Genomic DNA, 10,785 nt, shown 5'->3' with positions numbered 1-10,785 from the left:
GTTTAAAAAAATGAACCAAGTGAGCGGCAGTTTCGCATCCCTGATGGTCTGTGGCTCTTTTTTTTGAGGGGGGGGGGGTGAGGAGGATGAGGTAGAAGTGTGAGTGGCAGGGGGATGTGGGTGGAGGGGTTGAGGGGTGGATGATGGAGGTGCCCTGTCTCTTGTTCTGAGAATCAGAGCTAGTCTTGCTTTCTAATACCAAAGCACCCATTATCCTCACGTCCCTTTGGCGGCCTAAGCTGATTGCAGGTGGTACGGCGGTGTTGGCTTCTCCACGATCTCCGTTTGGAGGGGCTCTTGACTACATTTTGCCCTCTGCCCTTTGCTCACAACAGCCATTGTCAGGAAAGCAGTCCCGGGTGTCTTTGGACAGGCAGCTGCAGAGCCGATGCGTGCCACACGGTGGCAGGTTCTGCCTGGAAAAGGCGCCCTTGACTGGCCATCGCCGGCCTCCCTGGCTCAGAGCCCTAGCTGCATGGGAATTTGTTCCCGGACAAACCTAACTTGTATTGATTGCTTTTGTTAATAGATCAGAGAGAATGAATGCTCAGGATACATTCTTGGTGATGTTTATGGCCTTTTTCTACTTAGGAAAACCAACTAAAGCAAATAAGTCTTTAGCCCTTTCAGTGGATCTTTATTATAAGGGATGAGGCAAAAATAATGTTAGCATTCTGGGGCGTAGGGGAAAGGGAGGGATGAAGGAGCCTGGATGCGTATGGACGCAGAAGAGAGAGCTCTCCATGCAATCCCTTCTTCCACCGTGGTGTAGGGAACACCTCAATGTTGCCTTGTTTGGCGTCATGCAGAAACTTGGAATGGCTTTTCTGCCCTTCCTTTGTGCTGGTAAAATGATGCCCAGTTTTGGAATCTGCACGGATCTGCTCTCAGTACAGCCCTCCCAGATTGTCCATCACAAGCTTATTCTAAATCCTGACTCTGCTGCCTTCTTTCTAATTGAATGAATGCTCGTAGAAATGACTTCCCAACAAAAATACAGAGGTTTCACATCTGGGAAGAAATAAAGCACTAAAAAGATTCTGGAATCCCTCCTTCTGAACCTTTACTTAAAGGCTAAAGGATAACAGAACACGTAAAAAAAAAATCAAGAAACAAATCAGAAAACACAATATGATGATCGTTGAAGCAATGGTTTGCTGGGCACACCCTCTATGCCACACACTTTACTTAAACCATGTTTTATTTTTTTGAGGTCTAAGTGGATGTATTTTATTTTTCATGGTACTGGCTTGAAATTTCATGCAAAGGTGATGAGTGTTCATGTAACAAGCAGCTAAGTAACTTGTAAGTAACAAGTGAGCTAGAACTGGATATAGAACTGGGCAGTTAGAACTGGACATGGAACAACAGACTGGTTCCAAATTGGGAAGGAGTATGTCAAAGCTGTGTATTGCTTATTTAACTTATATGAAGAGTACATCACGTGAAATGCTGGGCTGAAGCACAAGCTGGAATCAAGATTGCCAGGAGAAATATTAATAACCTCAGATACACAGATGATACCACCTTTATGGCAGAAAGCAAAGAACTGGAGCCTCGTGATGAAAGTGAGAAAGGAGAGTGAAAAAGGTGGCATAAAACTCAACATTCAGAAAACGAAGGTCATGGCATCTGGTTCCATCACTTCATGGCAAATAGATGGGGAAACAATGGAAAGAGTGACAGACTTTATTTTGGGGGACTCCAAAATCACTGCAGATAGTGACTGCAGCCATGAAATTAAAAGACACTTATTCCTTGGAAGAAAAGCTATGACCAACCTAGACAGCATATTAAAATACAGAGACATTACTCTGCCAACAAAAGTCTTTCTAGTCAAGGCTATGGTTTTTCCAGTAGTCATGTAGGGATGTGAGAGTTGAACTATAAAGAAAGCTGCATGCCAAAGAATTGATGGTTTTGAACTGCAATGTTGGAGAAGACTCTTGAGAGGCTCTTGAACTGCAAGGAGATCCAACCAGTCCATCCTGAAGGAAATCAGTCCTGAATATTCATTGGAAGGACTGATGCTGAAGCTGAAATTCTAATATTTTGGCCACCTGATGCAAAGAACTGACTTATTGGAAAAGACCCTGATGGTGGGAAAGATTGAAGGTGTGAGGAGAAGGGCATGGCAGAGGATGAGATGGTTGGATGGCATCACCGACTCAATGGACATAAGTTTGAGTAAACTCCGGGAGTTGGTGATGGACAGGGAAGCCTGGTGTGCTGCAGTCCATGGGGTCTCAATGACTGAGTGACTGACCTGAACTGAACTGAACTGAGCAAGTGAGTGGTAACTGTGGGCAGCTTGTTCTTGGCAACAAGCATGGAGGCAGTGGCAGGAGTCTTTGGAAGTTGCTTCCATTTAATCAGTGAACCAGGGTGGGAGAGAAGTGTCTTCTCTGATTGGTCCCTGGCATCTGATCACCTGATCACAGCTCTGTTCATTGGCCAGACAGGAGTGATTGTGCTCCTGGGACTCTGTGCTGTGTGACTCAGAAGTCACAGAGACCCTCTCTGAGCAGAGGCAGATACGCCCTGAATCAGGGGTCCCCCAACTTCCGGGGCACAGCCCAATGCCTCATTTCAGATCAGTGGCAGCATTAGATTAGAAATAAAATGCACAATAAATGCAGTGAGCTTAAATCATCCTGAAACCATCCCTCCCACTCCACGGAAAAATTGTCTTCCATGAAGTTGGTCTGTGGCACCAAAAAGGTCGGTGACCACAGTCCTAAGTGACACAGGGTCAGTCACCCAAAGAGGGAGGGAAAACTTGCCTGGAAGCCCATGTCTGGGGCAGGCAGACCAGAGGCTCTGCAGGCATGACAGCTGCACTGGGACTGGACTCCTGGCTGGACAAGGGCTGGCTGTTCACAGCCCACTTATGTGGGTCTGGCCAAATATTGCTTCTCATAGACTTGCCCTAGCAGCCATTTCTACAGAGTAACACTAACTGGATGCCTCCTTTTCAAGATCTTCTGCCCAAGGACTGAGAAGCACTTCCTTGGATTTCAGATCTGTTACTTTTAAAGCTCAGCCTAGCAGGAGTGACAGGGATTTTAGGGCAGAGGCAGGCCTGAGGGTTCAGTCTCCGTCGGTTTTGGCCTCTGAAACTCCTGGCATGAGGGACTGAGAGTCTGTCCTCTGCAGGTCCAGAGGGTCTGGGGGAATTGGTCTGAGCCTGCATCCAGGCAGCCGAATGTGGCTGGAGAGAAGCACACTCCACGAAGACTGTCCATCTGACATTCACAACCACCGACTCCCAATGGGCCTCCAGATATTCACGTTCTGTTTGCCCAGTGGAGGAGCCACTTTCCCACTCTCCTACACATCTAAGAGACTTCTCCCTCTCTCCACAAATCTTCAACCTTCTCTCCTGTCCTGTTACATTGATAAAATGGAAGCAGCTTCTAAAGACTCCCACCACTGCATCCATGCTAGTTGCCATGGGCCAGCTGCCCACAGTTCTTTGCTCACTTATCTCCATGGCCCATTCTGTCTCAGCATCCAGGCTCACGACTTCAACACTTCCCTCCCTCTCTCCCTCATTGATTGCTCATCCTCTACTCTTCTGGATTATTCCAATTGATGGCTGAGCATGCTCTTGCTTCTCTCATTAAAAAAAAAAAATGTTGATAAAACAATATTTCTCTTGGCTCCACTTCTTCCACCAACTTTATCTTCAAATTCTTGCTTCCCTTTGAAGCAAAGCTCCTTGCCTCCCATTTCCTTGACCCCGTTCAGTTGGGTTGCATTGCCTCCCCAGCTCTGCGGAAGCTGCTCTTCTGAAGCCCCATGACCTCCTTGTTGTTAAATCCAGCCCTCGTGCCCCATTTGCGAGATGTCAGCCCCTCGCTCCCTCCTCCTGGCTGCATGTTTTCCGTTGGGTTGGTTTCCAACAGCATGCTCTTTTCTCACTCTTCCCTCTTCTCTGTCTCTTTTGCTGGTTTCTCCCTGGGTGTAGTGTGTACGTGAGTGGGGGTAGTTTGTAGACCTCTTTTCTTCTCCAACATGCTCACTCCCACATCGATTTCAGGAGTATGGTGGCTTTAATCACCATATGTATGTGATGACCTCCAGCTTTTATCACCAGACCCAACAGCTCCGACAAACACCAACGGATACATCCAACTCCCTTCCTGACACATCCATCTGGCAGTCAGTAGGCACCACACACCCTCCATGTAAACACTCAGCTACTGGCTTCTGTTTCAGACTAGTTTCACCGGGGGTCTCTCCTGTCTCTTTATGGCAACTCAACCCTTACACTCGCTCAGGACCAAAACCTGTGTCATTGCTGACTCTTTAGTTTCTTTAATCCATCCCATCTATGAGGGGGACCCAACTGACTCAACCTTCAAAAGGTATCTAGAATTTACCAATTTCTCAGCATCTTCACTGCCACCAGCCTGCCCCAAGTCATGTCGTTATGCATCCTTGCTTCTATTGGGCAATGCTTTTTTTAAATTGTTAATTAATTAATCTGGCGGCATCAGGCCCTTGGCTTGCAGCACATCTCAGTTGCGTCTTGTGGAATCCTCATCGTGGCAGGCTGACTGTCTTGTGGCACACAGATTCATCAGTTCCATGGCACGTGGAATCATCAGTTGCGGCATACGGGCTTAGTATGTTTATACGAGATAAACACCTCGCCAGCATCACATGGTGGTGAACCCAGGTCTCCGAGCTCAGGCACCTCTCCTGGTCTTGCACCCTCCTCCTCGCTGTGCTCCCTTCTTGATGCCTTTCTCCAGAGTTTCCTGAGATTGTCACATTTTCATCCTGAGAAGAAAACACCAAGGAAGGGTCTTCACCCCCACAGCTGATGGTAGTCCAACTTTCTCTGGCTCTAACCCACCCCCACCTCACCCCGAAAGCCATCTGGGTTCAGGTGGGTGAGGCAGGTGAAGCATCCTTTGCAGGTAGCTCGTGGTGCTCCTCGAGCGAGAGTTCATCAGGATAAGAAATGATTCACCCACTTTCAGAAGAATGAAGCCCCTTCCCCTGGCTTCTCAGCCCTGCAGGTGGTCAGGAGGCAGACCCCTACCATCTGCATTCTCGCCATAAAATGTGCACTCTGGTAGTGTGAGATACTGGGGATTCTTCCTGTATTTTTTTTTTTTTTAAGGCTAACACAAAATAATAACAAGAGGACCGAGGAGATCTAATTAAGACTCCATAAAGTCAGGGCTGGTGTCTCTGCGATCTGGCTGGAGCGAGATTCTGGCTCTCCTTACACCCTGTCACGGATACAAATGAGTTCTCAGCTCCTCCTGTGTGCAGATCAGGCTCTCGCACTCCTCTTCATTAAGGGGCTCCGGGGCCCTGCAGCAGAGCTTAATGGGAGCTGAAATTAGCAGCCTCTGGCTTTGGCATGGAGGTTGGACCAGGGAGTCCTGGGAAGAGGAATCAATTTTCCTGGCTTTGGAGGTTGAGGGCACTCAACCCCAGGTATCTGAGTGACCTTGAAAGTATTTGAAGGGCAGTCAGTTGAGTCCCCTGGTGGCTCAGACTGTAAGGAGTCTGCCTGCAGTGAGGGAGATCTGGGTTTGATCGCTGGGTTGGGAAGAGCCCCTGGAGAAGAGAATGGCAACCCCTACACCAGTATTCTTGCCTGGAGAATTTCATGGACAGAGGAGCCTGGCGGGCTACAGTCTATGGGGTTGCAAAGAGCTGGACACAACTGAGCGGCTATACTTCCACATTCCTGACACTCACTGCTCACTGTGTACAGGATGAAGTTCAAGACTCTTGCTGTGAATCGAAGTGGCTTCAGGCTGGTTCCTTTGCGTCTTCTCCCTCCCAGTTTCCTGATCTCTTCTCCCGCCCCATTGCCTGAACCACACACACTGTGGTGGCAGGGCGTTACTCTCTGGGCAGCCCCTGTGCCTTTGAGTTCCTAGAATGCCCTTCTCTCTCTTCCCTGTGGGCAATGTTCGAGTCTCACCTCCAGATCATCCTCTCCAGGAGATAATTTTTAACCCCTAGACACGACCACCAGACTCCCTCCCTTCTAACTGTCAGACCCTCAAAAACACTCCGACCACCACCCTCACTGACATCCTTCTGGTCCTGCCTGGAACACAGACCCTGTGATGGGAGGGAGGGGTTCTTCAGAATCACAGGGCTTCCCTGGGGGTGTGACCCATGGCAATCCATGCTTTTCCGGGGAGGAAGGAAGGAGCCAGGATGAGGGGAAGGTGGAGAAGGGCAAGGTGGCTATAGAGGAAGAAAAGGCCATTTGACCTCCAACCCGCTCTGGATTTGGGCATTTGGAGGAGAAGCGAGGGGAGGCTCTGCTTCCTGGCTCCATCCTGGTTCACTCGCTGCCCTGAACACAGGCTCTTAGGTCCCTTCCTCTGCATTTCTGTCTTCCATTCACCTCTTCTTCATCACCACCTCCCATCACCACCCCTGCTGGCTGCACTCACACGCTCAGGGCGTATGGGCGCTTCTCCAGAATAACTTGGAGGTGGAAGAGTTTTACACCAGATGCGATCCCTCGCTGAGACCATCTTCTCAGCCTCCGGTCCTGGAGAATCAGGGTATGTGGTGCCATTCTACGTGCCCATGTCTTTCAGGTGCGAACCTCTTTAATTATCAGTGAGGTTGCACCGCAGACGCAGACAGCTCTTTTCAATGACTATGAATTCTGCTGTGTCTATTACATGTGAATTTTTAAGTCAGTTTCTGCAGAAGCAGACCAGGGAACCCTTCCTAGGAGAAAGCGGGGAGGGCTTGGGTGAGCAGACAGGGGAGGGGAGAGGCCAAGGATGAGGGGCGGGGCGGCCCCGCTACCCTGGAGTGGCAGTCACTCAGGCACTCCTCTGCCTGTCTGCTTGGCCCTCATTGCTGGGTTTTCACATCCAAATGAGCCATTGCCTACGGGGGCAGGAGATGTAACACCCCCCCCACCCCCAGGGCCCTTATTTCTGCTGACTCGGGGCGGGGCCCAGGGCAGACCCGGGAAGCAGTCCAGGTGCTGGCCCTTAGACTCGAAGCTTGCAGAGGTGGGGAGATGGGTGGACATAGAGAAGGGGGTACAGTGGGTCTGGGTGGACCACCAGTCACATCTACTGCAGTGCGCACCCTGACCCTAACATCGTGAAAAACCGCAGACCTCATACACCACAGCCTCACCTTGCTGTCTTCTGCAGGGAAAACGAGGTCAAGAGGAAGACGGGTTGCAGAAATCGTCAAGGGTGGAGCTGGGACCTAAATGCAGAACTTCTGACCTGTGCCCTAGGCTGGTGTCCCCTAGGGACACTCATATCAACATATGTGCGTGCTTAGTTGCTTCAGTTGTATCCGACTCTTTGCGACCCCATGGACTGTAGCCCAGCAGGCTCCTCTGTCCATAGGATTTTCCAGGCAAGACTACTGGAGTGGGTTGCCACGCCCTCCTCCAGGGGATCTTGCTGACCCAGGGATTAAACTTGTGTCTTATGTCTCCTGCATCGGCAGGTGGGTTCTTTACCACTAGAGCCACATAAGCAAAAGGTGTTCATTGGTAACCCGACTGGATAAAACTCCGTTTATTTGTTCTTAACTATTTTCAAAGTAATTAATAATAATGCAAAGAGACTTCTCTTTTAAAACATTTGCAGATTTCTATTAAACTGCGAGGTCCCCTGGTGTCTGTGAAGTCAGCTATTTTACAAGAACCTGAATACATGCTGTATTTCCAGTTCCTTGCCCTTCTGCCCTGCCATCCTCCTCTGTGCCCTGCCCTGCCATCTCCTCTGTGCCCTTCTGCCCTGCCATCCTCCGCTGTGCCCTGTCCCACAGATCCCTGAAACATGGACAAGCAACTTGCCTGCTTTCCTGCAGGTGATGAGTGGATGAAATGGGAAGAAAACCCAGACCCCATCTTAAATCAAGTTGAAGGTCAACCCTATCTCTAAGACTAAGTCTTTTATTTTTTCATTGCGGGTTCTAAGAGAAACAAAGGAATTGTAAATGGGGCCTGTGTGTTTGTTAGCATCACAATCGGACTATTCAGATGATTGTCAAGAACTGATCAAGAAATGGTCATGCTTGCAAGCTTATCTTATGTGACATCCGCATAAACGCTAAGCTCCAGCCTGTGCCATGAACCCTAGCAACCCCCAGACATGCCCCCCCGCCCCCGCCCCCTGCCTCCACGGCACTGAACTCTTCAGCAAAGTTTCTCAAGCAAATCACCCAGCTGTCGCCATCATTCCCACGTGACACATCTGCCATCCTCACCTGTGGCTGTTTAGGGACCGGGGAATGAGTTTGACACAACTGGCTGTCCTGGGCTCCCCACTCAAACGGCATCTTTTCTGCACCCAATCTGAAGAAACAGAAGGTGGCTGAAGCATCATAACCAGCAAGAGTTGGCAGTGTCACGTGTCTGCTAGTAGCATTTTAAAAATAGGGTGTTTTTTTTCTTTTTGGCCATCACAATTCTCTGAGCACTATTAACAAGTCATATGGAGAAGCGATACAGACATCTGACAGAGAGCAATTAGGGTTTCCAGTGCATTTGGGCGAGGATCCCAGCAGGCCAACAGAAGCAAGAAAAGGCAGATTCAATCCTGGATTCTTGTCATCAATGTAAAACAAAGCCAGGTTGTCTGGGGTGCGGGGCAGCGTGGAGGGGAGTGTGCGGGTCGGAGTCTAATGGCAAACTGATTAGTGAGACTAACAACCGCCAGGACCAAATGAACACACAGGGTCCTAGCTAGGTCCGACCATCCTTGGGAGATTTCTAATTTCCTATCTAAGACCAGAAGTGTAACCGAGCAGGACCCTATGGTAGGTGGGGGCTGTCTGCTTCTTGTTTATATAAAAACTTTAGCCTTCTAGGCTTTCTCTGAGTTCCAAAGAATAAATTTAATCAGAGAAGTGAGAAAATGCGACAACAAAGGAAAATCGTCAAGCAAGACAAATGAATAACAGTTTCACCATTAAACAAAGTCAGAGACACTTGGCTCCTCCTCAAGGGCTGTAGATAATATTCTGAGCCATGTTCTTAGAGCTGTTTTGCAGATATTGAAACCCTCACCAGGTGGGAGAAGTTAACTGCATGCTGCCCGCAGCACGTAGACCCCATACAGGTTGGAATGTGAAAGCTGTTGATACTGACTCCCAGTTACCTCACCACCAACCCATCAGAAGCTTGTCCACATGCTGGTCACATACCCGGCAATCCTCTCCCTTGCCTTGCCTTTAAAAATCTTTCCCTGAAAGCCACTGAGGAGCTTGACCCTTTTAAGCCCTAGCTCCTGGCCTCCTTGCTTGGTGCCCTGCAGTAAACACTGCACTTCCCTTCACCACACTTGGCGTCAGCACACTGGCTTTACTGCATGCTGGGGGGCAAGCAGACCCAAGTTTGGTTCAGTAACGAAAGTGCTTTCCTGGTTTTGGTGTTTGATGATGATCCCACTTTGGATAATGTCCCGTTGAGACTGGATATTTCTTTCAAAGAGATGCTCCTAAGGGACTGTCTGGTTTTGGGGCTTGGGTTTCTTTCAAGAGAAAGTGAACGCATGGCATAGTCATGTTTCTTTGCATTCACCCACAGCTTTGAGAGTCCTGGACGCTCGGCCTGAAACCTCGCAAATTCATCTGGAACTGGGCAATCATACCATCATTGGGACACAATCAGGGCCGCCTAGCAAGATCACTTATACCAGGAGACGGTCTCCCACAAGGAAAGCTATTACTCCGTGCTTCCTCTTACTTTAAATTTGAGTCATGTTAGAGCTGTGGAATTCTTAGCAATGTGAAATGTGCACGGTGCCTCTCAGCTGCAGAGTATAAAATGGGGAGAATCCGGCTCAGGGCCAGTCTGGAGTCTCTTGTTATAGGCCAATCTGGGGGGTATTTTCTATGCTTTAATGGTGATGTCTGCTAATGGTTGGAATGTAGTCACGATGGAGAACAGCATGGAGGTTCCTTAAAAAACTAAAAATGGAGCCGCCGTATGATCCAGCAGCCCCACTCCTGGGTGTGTTCCCAGAGGAAACCAGAATCTGAAAGACACGCACACCTCAACGCTTATTGCTGCACTATTGCCAACAGCCAAGACATGGAGACAGCCCGTGCTCACTGACGGAGGAGCGGACAAAGAAGATGGGACACACGTGCACACGCACACGCACACACACATGTACACGCACACACATGCACACAGAGAGACATACGTGCACATACACGCGCACACGTACACACAGACACATGCACTCACACACAGACACATGCACACACATGCACATGAACACACAGACACATGCATGCACACAAGACACACACATGCACACACACAGACACACATGCACACACACACGCACACACAAAGACATACGTGCACATACACGCACACACACGTACACACAGACACATGCACTCACACACAGACACACATGCACACACATGCACACACATGCACACGAACACACAGGCACATACGTGCACACAAGACACACACATGCACACACACAGACACACACATGCACACACACATGCACACGCATGCACATGAACACACAGACACATGCATGCACACAACACACACACATGCACGCACACACATGCACACACACAGACATATACACAGACACACACACGCACACACAGATACACAGATGCACATGCACACACACCCACACAAACACACACACATACACGCACATACACAGACACATGTGCATGCACATGCACACATGCACTCACAGACACACACACAGACACACACACGCACATGTGCACACACATGCACACACAGGCACACACATGCACACACAGACACAC

The sequence above is a fragment of the Ovis aries genome, chromosome 26, assembly GCF_016772045.2.
Source record: "Ovis aries strain OAR_USU_Benz2616 breed Rambouillet chromosome 26, ARS-UI_Ramb_v3.0, whole genome shotgun sequence".
Classification (NCBI taxonomy): domain Eukaryota; kingdom Metazoa; phylum Chordata; class Mammalia; order Artiodactyla; family Bovidae; genus Ovis; species Ovis aries.
The sequence above is the reverse complement of the archived record's forward strand: the minus strand, read 5'-3'. Positions refer to the sequence as shown.